Raw genomic sequence first — 12,177 nt, 5'->3', positions numbered from 1 at the left:
CAGGTTCTTTCGAACATGCTGGGCTTGCCAAAGGATAAAATGAAAAAGGAAAGGTGAATATCACCATGACACTTGCATAAGGTAGAAGATAATAATAAAAGATAGGCCCTTCGCAGAGGGAAGCAGAGGTTGCCATGTGCTTTTATGGTTGGATGCACAAAATCTTAATGCGAAAGAACGTCACTTTATATTGCCCCTTGTGATATGAACCTTTATTATGCAGTCCATCGCTTTTATTACTTCCACATCACAAGATCGTATAAAGCTTATTTCTCCCACACTAATCATACATATTTAGAGCAATTATTATTGCTTTGCACCGATGACAACTTACTTGAAGGATCTTACTCAAGCCATAGGTAGATATGGTGGACTCTCATGGCAAAACTGGTTTAAGGGTATTTGGAAGCACAAGTAGTATCTCTACTTGGTGCTAAGAATTTGGCTAGCATGAGGGGGAAAGGCAAGCTCAACATGTTGGATGATCCATGACAACATACTTTATCTTAGATATAAGAAAACATAACCCATTACATTGTCTTCCTTGTCCAACATCAACTCTTTAGCATGTCATATTTTGATGAGTGCTCCCAATCATAAAAGATGTCAATAATAGTATATTTATATGTGAAACCTCTCTTTCCTTATTACTTCCTATTAATTGCAACGATGACCAAAGCTATGTCTGCCAACTCCCAACAACTTTTAATCATCACACTCTTTCTATGTGAAGTCATTACTATGAATAAGATCAATATGAACTTTTGTTTCTTCTTATTCTTTTTCTCTTTTCTTTTATTCACCCAAAATCATAGCAAGAAAATCAAGCCCTTGACTCAACACTAATCTTTATTATATAGCTCACAGACTCGATTACATAGAGAGATCATAAGGCAAAACTCAAAACTAGATCATGCCATAAACTTTATTCTACTAGATCAAAATACTACTAATAGGATCGAACTAAGGAAAACGGTAAAAGATAGGAGTTGTGATTGTGATACGATACCGGGGCACCTCCCCCAAGCTTGGTTGTTGCCAAGGGGAGTGCCCATACCCATGTGATTATATCTCCTTGGTTGGTGAAGATGGAGGTGATGGATAGTCGCACATCGAGCGTAAGAGGTCCTCTAGCTTGCGAATAATGCCCTTGAGTGCAAAGATATGCTCCTTCAACAAAATATTTTCACTTGTGAGATACTTGTTTTGAATACGAGTTAACGCAATCATCTAGAAAGCTTCAATCTCAGTTGGGGTAAGAAGGTTGTGATAAAGTTGAAGGATGTCTTCTGTTGCCGGAGCTTGGTTCTCCGTGGCCTTCTTGATCCCTTCATCCTTGTTGATCTCCATGGGTTCTTCCCTCTTCAGCTCTATCTTCATTAGCCAAGCATCTTTTTCATCGTTGTTGGAGGAGGGGGACGACATGTTACCTGGCCTTGACAACCCTGACAGAGAACAGCCCAAAACAAGAATAGAGGATATTTGCGTGATACGGGAGTCAAAACCATCGGTAGAATATATAGTGAATTTTAACCGACCAAAATACGTATCATTCAAGAAAACGGAGTCCGGAAGGCACACGAGGTAGGGGGCGCGCCCAGGGGGGTAGGGCGCGCCCTCCACCCTCGTGGGGCCCTAGTGTCCTTCCCGGACTGCTACTTAACTTTTTATTTTTCTAAATATTCCAAAACAGAGAAATATTGCCTTAAAAATTGTTTTGGAGTCGGTTTACTTACCGTACCACATACCTATCCCTTTTCGGAGTCTGAAACGTTCTGAAAAGTGTCCCTTATGAATTCCTCCGGGGTTACGGTTTCAATAATATTGGTTTCAACATTTATGGGATTACCTGAGATATAATGTTTGATTCCTTGATCGTTTACCACCTTCGGATTTGTGCCTTCGAAGTTGTTGATTTTTATGGCACCGGAATGATAGACCTCCTCGATAACATAGGGGCCTTCCCATTTAGAGAGAAGTTTCCCTGCAAAAAATCTTAAAAGAGAGTTGTATAGCAATACATAATCACCTACATTAAACTCACGCTTTTGTATCCTTTTGTCATGCCATCTTTTAACCTTTTCTTTAAACAACTTGGCATTTTCATAAGCTTGGGTTCTCCATTCATCAAGTGAGATAATATCAAATAACCTCTTTTCACCGGCAAGTTTGAAATCATAGTTGAGCTCTTTAATAGCCCAATATGCCTTATGTTCTAGTTCGAGAGGTAAGTGACATGCTTTTCCATATGCCATTTTATACAGAGACATACCCATAGGATTTTTATATGCAGTTCTATAGGCCCATAATGCATCATCAAGTTTCTTGGACCAATTCTTTCTAGACCTATTGACAGTCTTTTGCAAAATTAATTTGAGTTCTCTATTACTCAATTCTACTTGACCACTAGACTGTGGGTGATATGGAGATGTGATTCTATGATTGACGTCATATTTAGCAAGCATTTTACGAAAAGCACCATGCATAAAATGTGAACCACCATCAGTCATTAAATATCTACGGACTCCAAACCTCGGAAAAATAACTTCTTTAAGCATTTTAATAAAAGTGTTATGATCAGCACTACTAGGTGGAATAGCTTCTACCCACTTAGTAACGTAATCAACATCAACTAAAATATGTGTATATCCATTAGAGGCAGGAAAAGGTCCCATATAATCAAAGCCCCAAACATCAAATGGTTCAATAACAAGTGAATAATTCATAGGCATTTCTTGACGTCTACTAATATTACCAATTCTTTGACATTCATCACAAGATAGGACAAACTTACGGGCATCCTTGAAGAGAGTAGGCCAATAAAAACCGGATTGCAATACCTTATGTGCAGTTCTATCTCCCGCGTGGTGTCCTCCATAAGTTTCGGTGTGGCACTTGCGTAGGATTTGTTCCTATTCATGCTCACGTACACAACGTCTAATAACACCATCTACTCCTTCTTTATAAAGATGTGGGTCATCCCAAAAGTAATGTCTCAAATCATAGAAGAACTTTTTCTTTTGTTGGTATGTGAAGCTAGGTGGTATAAATTTAGCAACTATGTAATTAGCATAATCAGCATACCAAGGGGTACTACGAGAAGTACGTATGACATTTAATTGTTCATCAGGAAAGCTATCACCAATAGGTAGTGGGTCATCAAGAACATTCTCTAACCTAGATAAGTTCTCTGCAACGGGGTTCTCATCTCCTTTTCTATCAACAATATGCAAATCAAATTCTTGTAGCAAGAGAACCCATCTAATAAGTCTAGGTTTAGCATCTTTCTTCTCCATAAGATATTTAATAGCAGCATGATAAATGTGGATAGTTACTTTAGAATCAACAATATAAGGTCTGAACTTATCACAAACAAATACAACTGCTAAAAGTTCTTTTTCAGTAGTAGCATAATTTCTTTGAGGATTGTCTAGAGTCTTACTAGCATAATGGATAACATTTAATTTCTTGTCAACTCTTTGCCCTAGAACAACACCTACAGCATAATCACTAGCATCACACATAATTTCAAAGGGTAAATTCCAATCAGGTGGTTGAACAATAGGTGCAGAGACTGGTGCTTTCTAAAGTATTTCAAATGCTTCTACACAATCATCATCAAAGACAAATGGTATATCTTTTTGTAATAAATTAGTCAGAGGCCGAGAAATTTTTGAGAAGTCCTTAATGAACCTCCTATAAAATCCGGCGTGACCAAGGAAACTTCTTATACCTTTGATGTCCTTGGGACATGTCATCTTTTCAATAGCATCAACCTTGGCTTTATCAACTTCAATACCTCTTTCAGAAACTTTACGCCCCAAGACAATACCCTCATTAACCATAAAGTGGCACTTTTCCCAATTCAAGACAAGATTAGTTTCTTCACATCTCTGCAAAACTCGATCAAGATTGCTCAAGCAATCATCAAAAGAAGATCCATAGATGGAAAAGTTGTCCATGAAAACCTCACAAATCTTTTCACAAAAGTCAGAGAATATAGCCATCATGCATCTTTGAAAGGTAGTAGGTGCATTACATAAACCAAAAGGCATACGTCTATAAGCAAAAGTACCAAAAGGGCATGTAAAAGTAGTCTTTGATTGATCTTTAGCTGACACAGGTATTTGAGAGAAACCAGAATAACCATCTAGAAAGCAGTAATGTGTATGTTTGCATAATCTTTCTAGCATTTGATCGATAAAAGGTAAGGGGTAATGATCTTTCTTAGTAGCCTTATTTAATTTGCGGAAATCAATTACCATCCTATAACCTATAATAATTCTTTGTGGAATCAATTCATCTTTATCATTAGGAACAACAGTAATAGCTCCCTTCTTAGGGACACAATGAACATGACTTACCCACTGACTATCAGCAACGGGATAAATTATACCTGCCTCCAGAAGCTTTAGTATTTCTTTCTTACCACTTCTTTCATTTTAGGATTCAGACGTCATTGAGGATCACAAACTGGTTTGGCATCTGCCTCCAAATTTATTTTATGTTGACATAGAGTGGGACTAATGCCCTTAAGATCATCAAGAGTATATCCAATAGCAGCGCGGTGCTTCTTCAGAGTTTTCAATAATCTTTCTTCTTCATGCTCTGAAAGGTTAGCACTAATAATAACATGATATATCTTATTTTCATCAATATAAGTATATTTAAGATTATCAGGTAATGGTTTAAGCTCAAACACGCGATCACCCTTAGGTGGAGGGGGATCCCCTAGGATTTCAACAGGCAAATTGTGTTTCAGAATAGGTTCCTGTTTAAAGAATACTTCATCTATTTCCCTTCTTTCATTCATAAACATATCATTCTCATGGTCTAGCAAATATTGTTCTAAAGGATCACTAGGAGGTACGACAATAGAAGCAAGACCAATAATTTCATCCTTACTAGGCAATTCTTCTTCACGGTGTTGTTTACTAAATTTAGAGAAATTAAATTCATGAGTCATATCATCCAAGCCAATAGTAACAACATTCTTTTCGCAGTCTATCTTAGCATTAACAGTGTTCAAGAAGGGTCTACCAAATATAATGGGACAAAAGCTATCTTGTGGGAACTAAGAACAAGAAAATCAGCAGGATATTTAGTTTTCCCGCTCAAGACTTCAACATCTCTAACAATTCCCACTGCTGAAATAGTATCTCTATTAGCAAGTTTAATTGTGACATCAATATCTTCTAACTCAGCAGGTGCAATTTCATGCTTGATTTCTTTATACGAGTCATAAGGTATAACACTAGCACTAGCACCCATATCACATAAGCCATGATAACAATGTTCTCCTATTTTAACGGAAATAACAGGCACGCCTACCACAGGTCTATGTTTACCTTTAGCACAAGGTTTAGCAATTCTAGCAGTTTCACCATAGAACTAAATAACATGACCATCAATATTATCAGACAAGAGATCTTTAACAATAGCAATATTAGGTTCTACTTTAACTTGCTCAGGAGGTGTATATGTTTTAATATTGCTTTTATGAACCACAGTTGAAGCTTTAGCATGATCCTTTATCCTAACAGGGAAAGGTGGTTTCTCAACATAACAAGTAGGAACAATAGGATCATTATAAGTGACAGTCTTTTCTTCAACTTTAATTGGTGCAACTACTTTTACTTCTATGGGAGGATGATATTTAAACCACTTCTACTTAGGGAGATCAACAAAAGTAGCAAAAGATTCACAGAAAGAAGCTACTATCTCAGAATCAAGTCCATATTTAGTGCTAAACTTACGGAAAATATCGGTATCCATAAACGATTTAACACAATCAAACTTAGGTGTCATACCTGACTCCTTACCTTTGTCGAGATCCCAATCTTCAGAGTTGCGTTTAATTCTATCCAATAAATCCCATCTAAATCCAATAGTCTTCATCATAAAAGAGCCACCACAAGAAGTATCGAGCATGGTGCGATTATTTTCAGAAAGCTGAGCATAAATTTTTTGAAGAATTGTTTCTCTTGGGAGCTCATGATTGGGGCATGAATATAACATTGATTTAAGCCTCCCCCAAGCTTGAGCGATGCTTTCTCCTTCATGAGGCCAAAAATTATATATACTAGTCGTCAACCCGTGCAGATGCACGGGCTATCCACTCTAGGTTACACTTAAGCACAATAAAGTTTATATTATTATAATTAAATATTCATTTGCAAAGTTATTTTGAATTTAAATACATCATGAATTTTGGATTGTAAATATAAAATAATATATTTTTGGGGGATGTATATCATTGAGAAATGTTGGTAGATAAGAGAAGAGGCTGATAAAAATCATTAGATGTAATGTGTCGCTTTATAGCTGATAGTGGCACTATTGCAAGGTAAGCATGTAGAGATTACATATAACATATAGAATTTCCAAGTTACCAATTAAAGTGTTCATGCACCCATGCCTACCATGATGCTTTCAATAATGATTTCTATTGACTTACTCTCCACATTACAGTTTTATGAGCTACAAAATTTGGAGGAACCAAACTGTTTATTTCAGAACTGTTTTTCTATGAAAACAATGTACGTGAAAGGAAAGGTTGTGAGAGGCGAGATTATATGGATTCGGTTTGTAGTTTTGGGAAAATTTTGTTGATAAGGGGCATGAAAGTAATTAAGAATGGGTGAAATCTTAATTAACAACATGAAGGCAGACAGGTGAGAATAACATAGTTATCGAGTACAACAACAAAACCATAATTACACCCACAAACAAAAATAGACTGATAAATCAACGTGTTTGTATACATCATGTTTTGCAAGCAGCGGCTTTGCATATTTGGTTTAGCATGCATTGATCATGTTTTGGGGTTGTCATGTTGGATGCAGCAAAATCTGGGTAGCAAAGAAATAAGCCATGGATACTGTCAATACATTTTTCTTGCTTGTAATTTAAAAGCACCCTCGTTTTTTTCTTTTTCTTGGAATGCCATAAAAATGGGTAGGAAAAAAAGGACGTAAGTGAAAAACATAAGGGAATATAGATGTAGACCTTGGTCCAGCAATTCAATCTTGCTCCAGCAAGGCATACTACAAAATGACGTTTCTCACATTCCTAAGTCTAGTTAGTAAAGAACATCAGGAGGCACGGGAAATTAAGTGTTGGAGCTAACTGAGATATATATTACATAGTGGCCTTGTCCCTTCCGGACTTGGACAATCACGGGCGTGTGCTCTGCTTTTCTGGCCGGTAGATCCAATAGTAAATAATCCTTGTTTGGTGCGTCCTCCATGAATCAATCAAGGTGCTTTAATCCTTATGGCAGAAAGAAGTCCTCCCAGAGCAACCTAACTGGTACTATAGCAATTACTTGGTTCTTGCACAAATGCGTCAGACAATACAAACTGCACAAAATTCTCTTCAAGAATCAAGGATATATCTACTAAAAAGCAAATAAATTAAGATCCAATACAAAAACTTCAATGCTAGTACTTTACCCTGATCAATCCTTTCTTATCACCATGCTTTTTATGCTTCCGCAGCCACATGTAATCTCCATTGACAATCATCGCTCATCGGCATGAACTGGCACTTCTCTGTGCGCCAATGCATCCTCTGGTTGGTGCCAGCGCTCACCGGCCAACCTGCAACTGTTACCAGATAGATCAATCAGAAGAACATAAGCATCATAGACGATAATCGTCAACCCATCTATTTGCAAGTCCTAGCATTTTGTACAACACCTAAAGATAAAGGTACTAAAATCATTTATTATATACACAATATTTAGATATATAAACTAAATTATTATATCAGTCTCTTGAACCAATCGAAAGGAAACATGCAAATTTCGGTTTACTTAAGAAGAATGTAAATTTTGTCATACTAAATGCTAAGAAAAATGATCCAAATTCAGAGGTACATCAAATCACAATTATAGTAATGAAAGAAAACACACAAAAGGCATTTTTATCTCTTCCCAAAATAGGATAAAAAATTAATGAACAATTAGAATTTTCAATGGTTCATAGATGAATACACTGTACCACAAAGAGTCTTAAATTGTATATTGTGTTACCTAACTTATTTAGATTGGCAAATAATCCAAAAAAATAACAAAAAAATATTAGTACAGAAAAATGTAACATAAAACATGAAATGTAAGAACCAAATAGAGGAACAAACATTTTGTGGCCACTGGATTGTAAAAAGAATGGACACTAAAGTTACTATAAATTTTTAACTTTTCTATAAGGTGAGGTAGTAATAAGCCAAAAAAAATATGACATCTCATTTCTTTTGGTGCATTCACCTCAATTATTTTCTTATTCTTGTTTTTTGCATAAAATATAAGGCATGTGTGTAGACAGATGACTGAACTATTGGACTCTATGTGCATCCTTTTTGTGAGCTTATACGACTAAAAATCAGGAAGAGATTGCAAACATGGAAATCATAGAAACTTACATTTAGTTTTGTATTTAGTTATTAATCGATATGATTTTCCATTTGTCCCACTACCAAGACCCGAGCTTGCATTACTCATTACTCAGTGCCCTGCATATTTTGTGAAAGGCTCTTAGTTGAGATATTCCATGTCCAAAAAATACAATTTATTTAATGCGTTCATAATTCTGAATCAGGTACAAAAAGAAGCAGACAAATATTACTTATGTCTTATAAGTTTGATACATGTATGCCACCTAATAAATTTTCCCAAAAAGGAAAGCTGAGAGGTCCTATGCAGCACCATCATGTGTTTCTTCTTTCTATTTTAGAGACAACCTAAGATTTCACTACTGATAAGGAGAATCTCCTTACTAAGGAAATTACCAGGTCATACCATGGGCATAAGAATTGTTCTTCGGAATTTCATCACCATATTAAAAAAGTTTTGAAGGAGAGGTCTGTAAAAACAATCATCCATTAATGAGTGTGAGCACTACTAAGACAACTATAGCACACAATAACCAACAATCTATATAGAATCCTGTCACTTTGAAAAGTTAAAATGATTTATATAATATATTAGAGAATTGTGCCAGCTAGACCACTGATCATGAAGTAAAATATTTAGAGAAATATATTTACAAAAGACAACTATAATTGGTACAAAATTTGGAAGGGTAGTCACTGAAAAGAAATTCCTTTCTAACTGAATACAACACTGATCAAATTATACCATTGATAGTAACTTGTGTAAGATAATATTACGTACGACAAAATCACTGGATAGAGGACTCCCTCGGTATTAATGTATTAATCGTTGCTCAAGAACACATAATTGAAGTACTGTAACGAATGGCCCAAATGAAATTTTATATATGTCAGCAAATACAAACTACAAAAGGGCATGTTATTTAATACACCACAAAATAATTTGAGCAAATTCGATCGTAGCAGGTCTGAACATGCAAGATTAGCATCACAAATCATAGCTTCTATAACATCAGAGTCCATAGCATCAGAGGTCGTACCTTTTGAAGTGTGTGAGTTTCTCATTCCAGCACACATACATTGTCATGTACCAGCTGTTTGTAGAGCTCATCCCAATGAGAATTTGTATCTTCTTTAGTTATTATGTCTCTTAACAGTTAGGATAGCATTATAACTAAGTTGATGAGTTGTTAGGTTTTTGGTTGGTGATGTCTCTTGTTAGATTTAACCTGGAATAAAAAAATTATAATCTAGAAGTTACTCATCTGTTGGCTTTACTCAACAACTTTTTAATTAGAAGGAGCTCCTAACATAGAGCATCTACAAACATAAATTATATTCCATGGCATATGGATTTGCTATTAACGTATTGATTTGTATCTATATGTTTACACCAAATCAAAATCAAATGGAAGCATCGTACATCATTATTCCAAGGAAATAAGCTAAGAGCATGCATCTTCATTCTTCAATAGAGTTCTGCTCGGTGTTCAGTGCATATAATAATTTAGTGCTACAATTGGTATTCCTCCAGATTATGCTTTTTCATACAGCAAATTGGTACCTCATCTCCATAGGAGCTGTGAAATCTTTACTTTGGTCTCTCTTTCCCCTGTTTGCAAATCAATTTATGTTTCACCCCATCTTCATAGTAGAAGTAAAGGGACACGATTAGCTGATGATATTCAAATCCAGATAAACTCTGTTTGCACCTACAGATGACAACGACTACTCTGTATGCACCTATAGATAACATCGACTACTCTGTATGCACCTGATATTAACTTTCCTATAAAATAAATATATGCATATAACAATACTTACATCCTTTTAATATGAAATACACAAAAATCAAATATCAGACAGTTGTTGATGTTACTATGACAACACGACAGAAAGAATCCACATTAATATTGTTGACCTTCTCACCCCGTTGTCTAAAATTAAAATTTTCTATCTTGTATATTCCAAGAGTTGTAAATATTAGGAATCACGGTATTTGTACTCATTTAATTCCTTTTGATGTACTCGCTCAATCTGAATCACAGTATCTTCAATCTTTGAGATCCCATCAGTTGTCTATTTTTCCTCAGACGGTTTGCTAACTTGCATTAACCAGTTTATCACGGCATATGATTACACCAATGAATACTAACCTGTCTGACGTCCTAGCTCACTTTTATGCATGCATCCATGACGTACATGATGTATATGCTATGCCATGGACCTGAGCATGTAGTCTGCGATCGAAGCAGCTTCTTGGATGCCACGCATACTGGGCTACATGCGATGGGGTTACTCCCGCTTCTCCGGCATCTCTTGTGCAAGGGCTGCCTATACTCCCATGAGAGATGTGGCCAGGAAACCAGGCTAGGGCGTTAGACGACTTGTGAATCCCGAGGTAGTCGCATATAGTCAAGAGATATATTAATTATAAGTACACCTGATGGGCATAGTTGTGCTCCGGTCCGATCTCCATAAGGCATCCAGAAATTGTACTTCAAAAGATTGAGGGTTTGATCCAAATCGTGATTAGGATGAATTCGAGGAAAACCTGATCAAAATAGAGATGCAAAACAATTAAATCCGAATCCAAATTAATATTTTGGATGACAAATCAGCAAAAAAATTGCAAAATAGATTGAGGAACGAACCTGATCCAGAAATTGTACTTCAAAAGATTGAGGATTTGATCCAAATCGTGATTAGGGTGAATTCGAGGACAACCTGATCAAAATAGAGATGCAAAACTATTAAATCTAAATCCAAATTAATATTTTGGATGACAAATTAGCAAAAAAATGCAAAATAGATTGAGGAACGAACCTGATCTAGATCAGGAACGCTAGATCCATGGCCCCGTATGTTTTTTAGATCCATCGCCGCGCTTGCTCTGTATTAGTTTGGTTTCTAGGGTAGAGAGATTTGAGAGGGAAAGATTGGAGAGGAAGGGACCGTGGACAAGATATTTGGTTTTCCATGGGGGAAAGAGATGGATGGATGGAATACTTTCCATCGTGGGGAGAGGGAAAAAAGGAAGGGACGGTAGAATACTTTTCATATTGAGATTAGAATCTGATTATTCTGTCATCTATTGTTTTTTCTTTTGTTAGCTAATCTAAACCGTTATAACTCAGCCCCACAAGATAGACGGCTCCTAATTTCTGATTAACATGGTAATTACTTGGGAGTCTGTAATTAGTATAGGTATAGATATAATTGCGGTCACGATGAACAAGATGCATAGGGTAATACTTTTGATGAAATTCCAATTTCAATCTTCTATAGTTCCATGATCTCGTATCATCACATAGCCTATACCATGTCAATGCATCTCCCTTCAAAGATAAAGGGAAGACCTTCTTCTTAGCAACATCATCGGGTATACCTACAAGCTTAAATAATCCACAAACTTCATCCAAATATATTAGGTGTTCATCAGGATGCTTTGTTCCATCTCCTGTAAAAGGATTAGCTAGCAGTTTTTCTATCATACCCGAAGGATACTCATAAGGAATTTCATTTTCAATAGGTTCAGTAGGTTGAGGAGCAACTCTTTGCTCTACTGGTGGGGGTGAAGATACCCTGAACAAGCCCCTCAGAGGATTACTTTCCATAGTAACAAGTGACAGTAAATTTCAACACACTACATAAATTTTTCCTTACCAAATTCCACCTACCAAAGGCTCTTCACTCCCCAGTAATAGCGCCAGAAAAGAGTCTTGATGACCCACAAGTATAGGGGATCTATCGTAGTCCTTTCGATAAGTAAGAGTGTCGAAC

General features: G+C 36.3%; 1 long non-coding RNA gene across 11 annotated transcripts; it reads right to left on the bottom strand.

Annotated features, from left to right (window-relative positions):
- Window positions 1-6,970: 6,970 nt before the first annotated feature.
- On the bottom strand, window positions 6,971-11,442 carry LOC119285910. 11 transcript variants are annotated; one of them, XR_005139982.1, is made up of 9 exons: window positions 11,221-11,440; window positions 11,049-11,121; window positions 10,838-10,948; window positions 10,551-10,728; window positions 9,959-10,038; window positions 8,801-9,623; window positions 8,425-8,514; window positions 7,455-7,607; window positions 6,971-7,361 (listed from the first exon to the last, which is right to left on the bottom strand). It is a non-coding gene; the product is annotated as an uncharacterized LOC119285910 (long non-coding RNA). The 11 variants fall into 11 exon arrangements; XR_005139977.1 differs by having other exon boundaries at window positions 9,959-10,728; window positions 11,221-11,442; XR_005139978.1 differs by having other exon boundaries at window positions 8,791-8,864; window positions 9,435-10,728; window positions 11,221-11,441.
- Between the last annotated feature and the right edge of the window lie 735 nt (window positions 11,443-12,177).

Source organism: Triticum dicoccoides, chromosome 4A (genome assembly GCF_002162155.2).
Source record: "Triticum dicoccoides isolate Atlit2015 ecotype Zavitan chromosome 4A, WEW_v2.0, whole genome shotgun sequence".
Taxonomy (NCBI): domain Eukaryota; kingdom Viridiplantae; phylum Streptophyta; class Magnoliopsida; order Poales; family Poaceae; genus Triticum; species Triticum dicoccoides.
The sequence above is the reverse complement of the archived record's forward strand: the minus strand, read 5'-3'. Positions and strand labels throughout refer to the sequence as shown.